The 14,467-nt window shown below is 20.8% G+C and overlaps 1 long non-coding RNA gene across 1 annotated transcript; it reads left to right on the top strand.

Annotated features, from left to right (window-relative positions):
- The first annotated feature begins 2,812 nt into the window (after positions 1-2,812).
- Positions 2,813-4,841, top strand: LOC124224343 (uncharacterized). The gene is made up of 3 exons (XR_006884653.2): positions 2,813-2,971; positions 4,266-4,324; positions 4,663-4,841. It is a non-coding gene; the product is annotated as an uncharacterized lncRNA (long non-coding RNA).
- Positions 4,842-14,467: the final 9,626 nt, after the last annotated feature.

Raw genomic sequence — 14,467 nt, 5'->3', positions numbered from 1 at the left:
TGTATAATTATCAGAAAAATTCCAAATATTTTCATTTATCCGCTTATTTTTTATTTTATTTCATTTTTTTATGATTCATCCATTTACAATTATTTTTTATTTCATCACAATCTTTACCTCAGATACCTTTATTTATATTCCATTATATTGATGTATAATATGAATATATTTAAATATATATATACATATATATTTATATATATATATATATATACATATATATACATATATATTTACATGTATATATATATATACATTTCATATACATATGAATAAATATATGTATATAATAATTTTCAGTTTACCCTGAAAAAGAGGGAAATTGATAAAAAAAAATTTTTCCCACAATATTTCCATTTTTAAAAATTATATATAATTATCAGAAGAATCCTTAATTTTTTAACTTATTCGCTTATTTTTTATTTTATTTCATTTTTTCATGATTTTTCCATTCACAATTATTTTTTATTTTATAACATTATTTACCTCAATTACCTTTATCAATATTTTATTATATTATTGTATGAATAAATATTCATCAATATATATGTATACATATATATATATATATATATATATCTATGTATTCATGTATGTATATATGCATATATTTGAATATATATATGTATAATATAATTTTCAGTTTACTTCTAAAAATAGAGAGATCGATGAAAAAAAAATTTTCCACAGTATTTCAATTTTTTAAAATTATGTATATTCATCAGAAAAACTCCAAATATTTTTATTCATTCGCTTCTTTTTCATTTTATTTTATTTTTTCATGATTTTTCCATTCACAATTATTCTATATTTCATTACATTATTTACCTCAATTACCTTCATTTATATTCTATTATACTAATGCATAATATGAATTTATATAAATATATACGTACATATATATCTATATATATATATATATATATATATACATATATAAACATATATATATATATATATATATATATATATATATATATATATATATATATATATATATAGATGTATGTATACATATACATATATGTATATATATGTGTAATATAATTCTCAATCTACTTTTAAGAGAAGGGGAATTGAAAAAAAAAATTTTTCCCACAATATTTCAATTTTTTAAAATTACGTATAATTGTCAGAAAAATCGTAAATATTTCCAATTATTTGCTTATTTTTTATTTTATTTCATTTTTTTATAATTTTTTCCATTCACTATCATTTATTATTTTATTACATTATTTACCTCAATTACCCTAATTTATATTCTATTATATTAATGTATGATATAAATATATATAGATATATATAGATATATATTTATATATACATATATATGTATATATACATATATATACATATATGTCCATATATATATATATATATATATATATGAACCCACACGGCACGAAATATGTCAGAAATATTTCCGAAATGTTACAACATTTCAGATTCATTACATAATTTCAGGAATATTTCTGAAATGTTTCTGAAATATGTCAATTGCAATATAACATTCCCAATATTTCGGAAACCTTTCAGAAATATTTCAAATGCAATATAACATCACTGGTACCTTCGAAACGTTTCAGAAATATTTCAAATGCAATATAACATCACTGGTACCTTTAAAACGTTTCAGAAATATTTCAAATGCAATATAACATTTTCGATATTACAAATATATTTCAGAAATATTTCACATGCAATATAACATTCTCGATATTATAAATACATTTCAGAAATATTCCAAGCGCAATATAACATCACCGGTACTTTCGAAACGTTTCAGAAATATTTCAAATGCAATATAACATCACTGGTACCTTCGAAACGTTTCAGAAATATTTCAAATGCAATATAACATTTTTGATATTATAAATATATTTCAGAAATATTTCAAGCGCAATATAACATCACCCGAACTTTCGAAACGTTTCAGTAATATTTTCGTTTATGTGTTTATACATAAGTATTTTTCATAAAATTTGTCATTTTTCAAATTTTCCATAATGGACACGTGCATAAAGTTTTTCAATATTTATACCTTTCATAAAGTTATGGGTCTTTAATGATTATGCATACTGAGCTACGTCCAGTCAAGAAGACCGAAGTGAAGATTTTTTGACGGAATACGAATTGGGCGTCATAATTCTCATTTGTCTTGTTGAATCTACCAATTTTCTCGAACAATATCTCTTAAGGGACAACACCACTGTGACGGCTTCAAAAAATCGATTTTTTGAAAACCATCTAGAAAAATCTAGAATACATTTAAGAATGGAATGCCGTTGGTCCCAGGTCGAAAAAATAATTATTTTGGGAGATATAGGAGATATGGGAGATGCCAAAGGGACTCGTGAGAACGGGTCCGAAAGTGTGGTCCACACCGAATGCGTGTTTACTTTAAAACCAGTATAACATTGACCAGATACTTCCAAATTCCAATGTTTAGAATATTCAAGTATTGGACGTGGTGGTTTCGAACGCCTTAAACGGATACATATAAATATTCGTTATTTACGTCTGAACTATATAAGAATAAACAAGCAGTGTTTATATTTTAACTAAACAATTCATCAACAATTAACATTCCTTTTTGATTCCTGGGTGACCGGTTCACACTAATTGTAATATTATAATATTTATTCACATTCTTATTCTACGTATATGTTTATTAAAATTACCGTCGTACTTATATTAATTCAAATTAACGCGCCTTATTTATTCGCGTTTTATCTGCGACGAAGCGCTGAAAAACCCTAAAAATATGGCATCACGTCGCATACTCGAGCGCACGTGCTCGAGCGTCGCGCGCCAATTTTTCGCGCATCACCGTCGCGCAGCGTCGTGCACTCTTCCATCCTTCATTCTCGAGCTTTCTTGTTCTTTCGCACCGCGTTTCACAGGTCGTTAGATACCACGGATCTCTTGAGAAAATTACAGAAACCCACGTGGCAAGAAAAGTGGATATTTGGTAAGTAAATGTTTAATTTCCAATAAATGTGTAGAGAATTAGACCAAAAAATATCCTTAGCTACTTGGCATAATTACATATTTACGTGCATATTTGCTATGTACGCGGTTCTGCAGTTTGCTTGCTAAATCGGCTATCCTTGGCCACCACGTGTTGAATGGTATGCAATTGAAATACCGGCTTATGTGTGAACAGAAAGTACTATACTGCTTATAATTTTTTGTCAAGCTGTGAATTAAATAAAATAATTACGATCGTTGACTTCCCAACTATGAAACATCTATAATATTAAATCTTTTTATAGTTTACTCAACAAGGTTATTTCCTAACCGCAGTTGACCTCTCACGAGTGAGTACTCGTTTGCTTTTCCACAGAATTGAAAAAATCATGCTACGTATTTGAAAGATAACTTTTTGTCAGAATAACTTTTCCTTTGGAGAATCATTGTGATCTGGATGAACTAAGAGTGTTTGACCAAATATTTAGAAAAAGTCAGAAATAGTGGACATTGTGTGTGGAAATTTCTGGTTTTTTTCTCATATTTTTTGGTTAACAGATCTTCGTTTATCCAAATCAGAATGATTCACCAAAGAAAAATTCGTCCTGATAATTATCCTTCAAATTGCATGATGATTTTCCCCCTTGATGGAAAATCACACGATACGGCATAATTGCCTTATGCAGTATTAAATTATGCATATTCCGATATTCGTATAGTGTCGCGATTTAATAATAAAGGCTAATTTTAATTTATACTAAATTGTTGATCAATTGAAACTTGAAGATACGCCGACCGTTATCAAACTTCGGTTTACTTTTCACTAGTTAATTACTGATTGAGGCCTGTATATTCAAAACTGTACGTTTTTAACATTTTAACTATAATTATTATAGGATATTATTATGCATTATAATTATTTTTCACGCTATACATATAGACGGGCCCTAATGAAACACTTAGTGTATCTCGCTGGCCCAAATAGAACAAGGCTATTTCATAAAAAGCTGTATAAGGCATGTACAGAGCTCTGTATATACGTCCTATGTCAGCTTCAGTTTTATGCACATTCCTATCATTGTTGATTATAAAATAGCAGAATATACTCTCACAAAACATTCTGCTTATACGTTATTTCAATCTGGCGTATACCACCTTGAGCCTCGTGTAATCTAGCTTTAGTTAGAAAGATATCAGACTAGGTGGAGACCGCCGATCAGTAATTACATGTTATTTGCTTTGAATCACACTCACGTATTTACAACTAAATCTTGAAACATCTGTAATAATTGCAGGAAAAGGTTGAGCAGCTGACAGTCAACTGTGTATTCGAAATATACAACATACGTTTTAGGTAAGACTATTATTAACCAATCATTTAGTTTATGTTTGATCAAATGATTGGGTAACCAGCTACCATTCGATTGGCAATCACACTAATCTAATATCAATAGTGGCATGACGTCCATATTTTCAGTGTATATTTTATGTTAAACAACTTAACTTTGCAGTCAACTGTATAGTAGACCCTGACAAACATTAGTTCTCAGACTGTTTTCAGAATAAACTTTTATTTTCCTGCACATCAAATGAGAAATTATTGACTGACCTTTTGTTATTCAAAGTTTTATGTTCGCAACATTGAATATTATACTTTATTATACTTGTATTATTTATGATGTTTGATTTCAGAAAATGACACGTAAAAGAAAAAGTAACGACTGCTATTCAGATAGACATAAACGTCGACTCGTTGAACAACAAACTAAATTAAGTATTATTAGAATGAAGCACGTTAAGCACGTATAGTACGAAATGTAAAGTCGTGAACCAAACGCTTTTTTTAAAATATACATGAAAACAAGTATAGTTTTTTCTCGATTTAAACTTATTATTATAATATTATAATAATTAAATTATTTTTAAATCAATAATACATATGAAAATATAGATTATAATAATTAAGCTGATACAGGGCAGTCTTTTGCTATACACCATATTTACTAGTATAGTAGTAACTATACGTAGTAACATGTACTACGTGTATTACGTAACATTTCTTCGTAAATATTGTGCAGAGCAAAAGACTGCCCTATATCAGCTTAATTATTATAGCCTATATTTTCATATGCATTATTGTTTCCAAAATAATATAAACATAATAATATAATAATAAGTTTATATTGAGAAAAAGACTATACTTACTTTCACGTATATTTCGAAAGAAGCCTTTGGTTCACGACTTTACATTTCGTACTACGCACTAGTATAGTATGTGTGGTAGGGTGGGCCAAAAAAAGTGAGTATTTTTTTTTACTTTATACTCTGAAAATCGGTTGCTAGATACCTCTAAAGAATTCTCACTAAATATGAGCTCTTAATTTTGATAACAAGGTCCTCCGCTTTACAATTTTGCATTTTTTCCTGAGTATTAGAAACAAAAATTCATATCTCTTTGACTACTGTTCGTTAAAAAATATCTCCCTTCATATTCTTGTAGGAAATCGAACGCTCTGCAAAAAAGGTCTCTTACAATTTTTTCGTAAACCTTACCGTTTAAAAGATATCAAAGCTTAAAGTTTGATTATTTTGAGAGAAATTTCTGTTTTGTTTATGAATTTTTTAACTCGCTTACAAAAAATTTTGATGAATTGCACAACTCATAGTTTTGTAGGAAATTAACTGCTCTACAAAAATGGTGTCTTATGATTTGTCGATTAAGTTAAGCGTTTAAAAGATATTCATCGTCAAACTTCAATGCATACTAATTTTAACAGTTTTTGATGAATAATTCGAAAAATTTCAATTTAATTTATAAGTTTCATGAAAATTTATTCCAATGTGAGTTCCTAAGAAAAGAGAAATGTTTTAAACTATTTTTCTTTTATTTTTTCAGTTCTATATAATATATAGAACTAAAAATAAAATATATTTTTTAATTTTCAATTTTTAATATATATTTTTATACTATTTTTCTTTCATTTTTTTAGTTCTATATAATATATGTAACTATATATATATTATAATATATAGAACTAAAAAAATAAAAGAAAAATAGTTTAAAACATTTCTCTTTTCTTAGGAACTCACATTGGAATAAATTTTCATGAAGCTTATAAATTAAATTGAAATTTTTCGAATTATTCATCAAAAACTGTTTAAATTAGTATGCATTGAAGTTTGACGATGAATATCTTTTAAACGCTTAACTTAATCGACAAATCATAAGACACCATTTTTGTAGAGCAGTTAATTTCCTACAAAACTATGAGTTGTGCAATTCATCAAAATTTTTTGTAAGCGAGTTAAAAAATTCATAAGCAAAACAGAAATTTCTCTCAAAATAATTAAACTTTAAGCTTTGATATCTTTTAAACGGTAAGGTTTACGAAAAAATTGTAAGAGACCTTTTTTGTAGAGCGTTCGATTTCCTACAAGAATATGAGGGGAGATATTTTTTAACGAACAGTTGTCAAAGAGATATGAATTTTTGTTTCTAATACTCAGGAAAAAATGGAAAATTGCAAAGCGGAGGACCTTGTTATCAAAATTAAGAGCTCATATTTGGTGAGAATTCTTTAGAGGTATCTAGCAACCGATTTTCAGAGTATAAAGTAATAAAAAAAAATACTCATTTTTTTTGGCCCACCCTAATGTGTAGTAACATTTACTACGTGTGTTACGTAACATTTCTTTGTAAATATTGTGTAAAGCAAAAAACTGCCCTATATCAGCTTAATTATTGAAACCTATATTTTCATATGCATTATTGTTCCCAAAATAATTTAATTATAATAATATAACGATAAGTTTATATTGAGAAGAAGACTGTACTTACTTTCATGTATATTTCAAGAGAAGCCTTCGATTCACGACTTAATATGGACATGAGTCTGTAGGATTTTATAATGTATTTGAAAATAAATAACTTTGTAAGATACCTATATAATTAATCATTTTACTCAGATTCAGGACTTTTTTTATTACCTGAAAGATTTTTGAAATGTATTGTGGAATATATCAGAAATATTTTCACTATATCTTTCGGAAATGTTTCAGCAATATATCAGTCACCATTTTCAGATATATCGCTGAAAAATTTCTGAAATATATCGCGGGAATATTTCTGACATATTACCGAAATGTTTCTGACATATTTTTGACATATGTCAGCTATAAAACGTTAGTTATATATGCGGACATGGACATATTTCTGACATATTTCTGAAATGTTGCAATGGAATATAACATGTTTCTGATAAGACATTTCTGAAACCTTTCTGAAATATATGGCGGAAATATTTCTGACATATTACCGTAATGTTCCTGACATATTTCTGACATATGTCAGCTATAAAACGTTAGTTATATATGCGGACATAGACATATCTCTGACATATTTCTGAAATGTTGCAATGGAATATAACAGGTTTCTGATAAGACATTTCTGAAACATTTCTGAAACATATTGTGCTGTGTGGGAATGTATGTATACATAAACATATATGGATATATATGTATATTATAATTTTCAATTTACTGTTAAGAGGAGGGAAATTGAAAAAAAAAATTTTTTCCACAATATTTCAATTTTTTAAAATTAAGTATAATTGTCAGAAAAATCGTAAATATTTTCAATTATTCGCTTATTTTTTATTTTATTTTATTTTTTCATAATTTTTTCTATTCACAATCATTTTTTATTTTAATACATTATTTACCTCAATTACCTCCATTTATATTTTATTATTTTAATGTATAATATAAATACATATAAATATATATATACATATATATGTATATATATATATATATATATGTATATATATATATAAATATATATAAATATATATACATATGTATATTATAATTTCCAATTTAATTTTGAAGGATGAAAAATTGAAAAAAAAAAATTTTTCTTACATTATTTTAATTTTTCAAAATTATGTATAGATATTAGAAAAATCCTAAATATTTTTAATTATTCGCTTATTCTTCATTTTATTTCGTTTTTTTATAATTTTATTCTATTCACAATCATTTTTTATTTCATTACATTATTTACCTTAATTACCTCCATTTATATTTTATTATATTAATGTATAATATAAATACATATCAATATATATATACATATATATGTATATATACATATATATATATATACATATATATACATATATGTACATATATATACATATATATATATACATATATATATATATAAATGTCTGTATACATATACATATATGGATATATATGTATAATATAATTTTCAATTCACTTTTAAGAGGGGGGAAATTGAAAAAAAAAATTTCTTCCACAATATTTCGATTTTTCGAAATTACGTATAATTGTCAGAAAAATCGTAAATATTTTCAATCATTCGCTCATTTTTTATTTTATTTCATTTTTTTATAATTTTTTCTATTCACAATCATTTTTTATTTTATTACATTATTTACCTCAATTACCTCCATTTATATTTTATTATTTTAATGTATAATATAAATACATATAAATATATATATACATATATATGTATATATATATATATATATATATGTATAAATGTATATAAATATATATAAATATATATACATATGTATATTATAATTTCCAATTTAATTTTGAAGAACGAAAAATTGAAAAAAAAAATTTTTCTTACATTATTTCAATCTTTCAAAATTATGTATAATTATTAGAAAAATCCTAAATATTTTTAATTATTCGCTTATTTTTTTTGATTTAATTTTTTTATGATTTTTCTATTTACAATCATTTTTTATTTTATGACATTATTTACCTCAATTACCTTAATTTATATTCTATTATATTATTGAATAATATAAATATATATAGATATATATACATATATATTTATATATACATATATATACGTATATATACATATATATACATATATGTACATATATATACATATATATATATATATATATATATATATATATATATATATATATATATATATATATATATATATATATATATATATATATATATATGAATGTATGTATACATATACATAAATGGTTATATATGTGTATTATAATTTTCAATTTACTTTTAAAAGGAGGGAAATTGAAGAAAAAAAATTTTTCCACAATATTCCAAATTTTTAAAATTACGTATAATTGTCAGAAAAATCGTAAATATTTTGAATTATTCGCTCATTTTTCATTTTATTTCATTTTTCTATAATTTTTTCTATTCACAATCATTTTTTATTTTATTACATTATTTACCTCAATTACCTCCATTTATATTTCATGATATTAATGTATAATATAAATACATATAAATATATATATACATATATATGTATATATATATATATATATGTATATATATATATAAATATATATAAATATATAGACATATGTATATTATAATTCCCAATTTAATTTTGAAGAACGAAAAATTGAAAAAAAAAATTTTTCTTACATTATTTCAATCTTTTAAAATTATGTATAATTATTACAAAAATCCTGAATATTTTTAATTATTCGCTTATCCTTCATTTTATTCCGTTTTTTTATAATTTTATTCTATTCACAATCATTTTTTATTCTATTACATTATTTACCTCAATTACCTCCATTTATATTTTATTATTTTAATGTATAATATAAATACATATAAATATATATATACATATATATGTATATATATATATATATATATATATATATATATATATATATATATATATATATATATATATAAATGTATGTATACATAAACATATATGGATATATATGTATATTATAATTTTCAATTTACTTCCAAGAGGAGGGAAATTGAAAAAAAAAATTTTTTCCACAATATTTCAATTTTTTAAAATTAAGTATAATTGTCAGAAAAATCGTAAATATTTTCAATTATTCGCTTATTTTTTATTTTATTTTGTTTTTTTATAATTTTATTCTATTCACAATCATTTTTTATTTCATTACATTATTTACCTTAATTACCTCCATTTATATTTTATTATATTAATGTATAATATAAATACATATAAATATATATATACATATATGTGTATATATATATATATATACATGTATATATATCTAAATATATGTACATATATCTACATATATATATATATATATATATACATATATATATATATATATACATATATATATATATATATATACATATATATATATATATAAATGTCTGTATACATATACACATATGGATATATGTATATTAAAATTTTCAATTTACTTTTAAGAGGAGGGAAATTGAAAAAAAAAATTTTTTCCACAATATTTCAATTTTTCGAAATTTCGTATAATTGTCAGAAAAATCGTAGATATTTTTGATCATTCGCTTATTTTTTATTTCATTTCATTTTTTTATAATTTTTTCTATTCACAATCATTTTTTATATTATCACATTATTTACCTCAATGACCTCCATTTATATTTTATTATTTCAATGTATAATATAAATACATATAAATATATATATACATATATATGTATATATATATATATATATATGTATTAATATATATATAAATATATAAAAATATATATACATATGTATATTATAATTTCCAATTCAATTTTGAAGAACGAAAAATTGAAAAAAAAAATTTTTCTTACATTATTTCAATCTTTCAAAATTATGTATAATTATTAGAAAAATCCTGAATATTTTTAATTATTCGCTTATTTTTTTTGATTTAATTTTTTTATGATTCTCCTATTCACAATCATTTTTTATTTTATTACTTTATTCACCTCAATTACCTTAATTTATATTCTATTATATTATTGAATAATATAAATATGTATAGTATAGATATATATACATATATATTTATATATACATATATATACGTATATATACATATATATACATATATGTACATATATATACATATATATATATATATATATAATTATATATATATATAATTATATATATATATATATATATTATAATTATAATTTCCAATTTAATTTTGAAGAATGAAAAATTGAAAAAAAAATTTTCATACATTATTTTAATTTTTCAAAATTAGGTATAGATATTAGAAAAATCGTGAATAATTTCAATCATTCGCTTATTTTTTATTTCATTTCATTTTTTTATAATTTTTTCAATTCACCATCATTTTTTATTTTATTACATTATTTACCTCAATTACCTCCATTTATATTTTATCATTTTAATGTATAATATAAATACATATAAATATATATACATGTATATTTATATAGACATATATATACGTATATATACATATATATACATATATGTACATATATATATATATACATATATATATATATATATATATATATATGAATGTATGTATACGTATACATAAATGGTTATATATGTATATTATAATTTCCAATTTAATTTTGAAGAATGAAAAATTGAAAAAAAAAATTTTTCTTACATTATTTCAATTTTTCGAAATTATGTATAATTATTAGAAAAATCCTAAATATTTTTAATTATTCGCTTATTTTTTATTTTATTTAGTTTTTTTACAATTTTATTCTATTCACAATCATTTTTTATTTCATTACATTATTTACCTTAATTACCTCCATTTATATTTTATTATATTAATGTATAATATAAATACATATAAATATATATATACATATATGTGTATATATATATATATATATATACATGTATATATATATATATATATATGTACATATATCTACATATATCTATATATATATATATATATATATATATATATATATATATATATATATATATGAATGTATGTATACATATACATGTATGTATATATATGTGTAATATAATTCTCAATCTACTTTTGAGAGAAGGGTAATTAAAAAAAAAAAATTTTTTCCACAATATTTCAATTCTTTAAAATTACGTATAATTGTCTGAAAAATCGTAAATATTTTCAATTATTCGCCAAGTTTTTAATTTATTTCATTTTTTTATGATTTTTTCCATTCACTATCATTCATTATTTTATGACATTATTTACCTCAATTACCTCCATTTATATTTTATGATATTAATGTATAATATAAATACATATAAATATATATATACATATATATGTATATATATATATATATATATATATATGTATATGTATATATAAATATATATAAATATACATACATATGTATATTATAATTTCCAATTTAATTTTGAAGAATGAAAAATTGAGAAAAAAAAAATTTTTCTTATGTACATATATGTATATATATATATATGTATATATACATATATATGTATATATACATATATGTACATATATATACATATATATATATATAAATGTCTGTATCCATATACATATATGGATATATATGTATATTATAATTTTCAATTTACTTTTGAGAGGAGGGAAATTGAAAAAAAAAATTTTTTCCACAATATTTCAATTTTTTAAAATTAAGTATAATTGTCAGAAAAATCGTTAATATTTTCAATTATTCGCTTATTTTTTATTTTATTTTATTTTTTTATAATTTTTTCTATACACAATCATTTTTTATTTTATTACATTATTTACCTCAATTACCTTAACTTATATTCTATTATATTAATGTATGATATAAATATATATAGATATATATAGATATATATTTATATATACATATATATGTATATATACATATATATACATATATGTACATATATATACATATATATATATATATATATATATATATATATATATATATGAATGTATGTATACATAAACATATATGGATATATATGTATATTATAATTTTCAATTTACTTTTAAGAGGAGGGAAATTGAAGAAAAAAATTTTTCCCACAATATTTCAATTTTTTAAAATTAAGTATAATTGTCAGAAAAATCGTAAACATTTTCAATTATTCGCTTATTTTTTATTTTATTTCATTTCTTCATAATTTTTTCTATTCACAATCATTTTTTATTTTATTACCTTAATTACCTCCATTTATATATTATTATTTTGATGTATAATATAAATACATATAAATATATATATACATATATATGTATATATATATATATATATACATGTATATATATATATAAATGTATGTATACATATACATATATGTATATACATGTGTAATATAATTCTCAATCTACTCTTAGGAGAAGGGGAATTGAAAAAAAAAATTTTTTCCACAATATTTCAATTTTTTAAAAATACGTATAATTGTCAGAAAAATCGTAAATATTTTCAATTATTCGCTTATTATTTATTTTATTTCATTTTTTCATAATTTTTTCCATTTACTATCATTTAATATTTTATTACATTATTTACCTCAATTACCTTCATTTATATTTTATTCTTTTAATGTATAATATAAATACATATAAATATATATATACATATATATGTATATATATATATATATATGTATATATATATATAAATATATATAAATATACATACATATGTATGTTATAATTTCCAATTTAATTTTGAAGGATGAAAAATTGAAAAAAAAATTTTCCTCACATTATTTTAATTTTTCAAAATTATGTATAGATATTAGAAAAATCCTAAATATTTTTAATTATTCGCTCATTCTTCATTTTATTTCGTTTTTTTATAATTTTATTCTATTCACAATCATTTTTTATTTCATTACATTATTTACCTTAATTACCTCCATTTATATTTTATTATATTAATGTATAATATAAATACATATCAATATATATATACATATATATATACATATATATATACATATATATATATATACATATATATATATATACATATATATATATATAAATGTCTGTATACATATACATATATGGATATATATGTATATTATAATTTTCAATTTACTTTTGAGAGGAGGGAAATTGAAAAAAAAAATTTTTTCCACAATATTTCAATTTTTTAAAATTACGTATAATTGTCAGAAAAATCGTAAATATTTTCAATTATTCGCTTATTTTTTATTTTATTTCATTTTTTTATAATTTTTTCTATTCACAATCATTTTTTATTTTATTACATTATTTACCTCAATTACCTCCATTTATATTTTATTCTTTTAATGTATAATATAAATACATATAAATATATATATACATATATATGTATATATATATATATATATATGTATATATATATATAAATATATATAAATATATATACATATGTATATTATAATTTCCAATTTAATTTTGAAGAACGAAAAATTGAAAAAAAAAATTTTTCTTACATCATTTCAATCTTTCAAAATTATGTATAATTATAAGAAAAATCCTAAATATTTTTAATTATTCGCTTTTTTTTTTTGATTTAATTTTTTTATGATGTTTCTATTCACAATCATTTTTTATTTCATTACATTATTTACCTCAATTACCTTAATTCATATTCTATTATATTATTGAATAATATAAATATATATAGATATATATACATACATATTTATATATACATATATATACATATATATTTATATATACATATATAT

Source organism: Neodiprion pinetum, unplaced genomic scaffold, assembly GCF_021155775.2.
Source record: "Neodiprion pinetum isolate iyNeoPine1 unplaced genomic scaffold, iyNeoPine1.2 ptg000142l, whole genome shotgun sequence".
Classification (NCBI taxonomy): Eukaryota; Metazoa; Arthropoda; class Insecta; order Hymenoptera; family Diprionidae; genus Neodiprion; species Neodiprion pinetum.
This window is presented reverse-complemented; position numbering and strand designations above follow the sequence as displayed.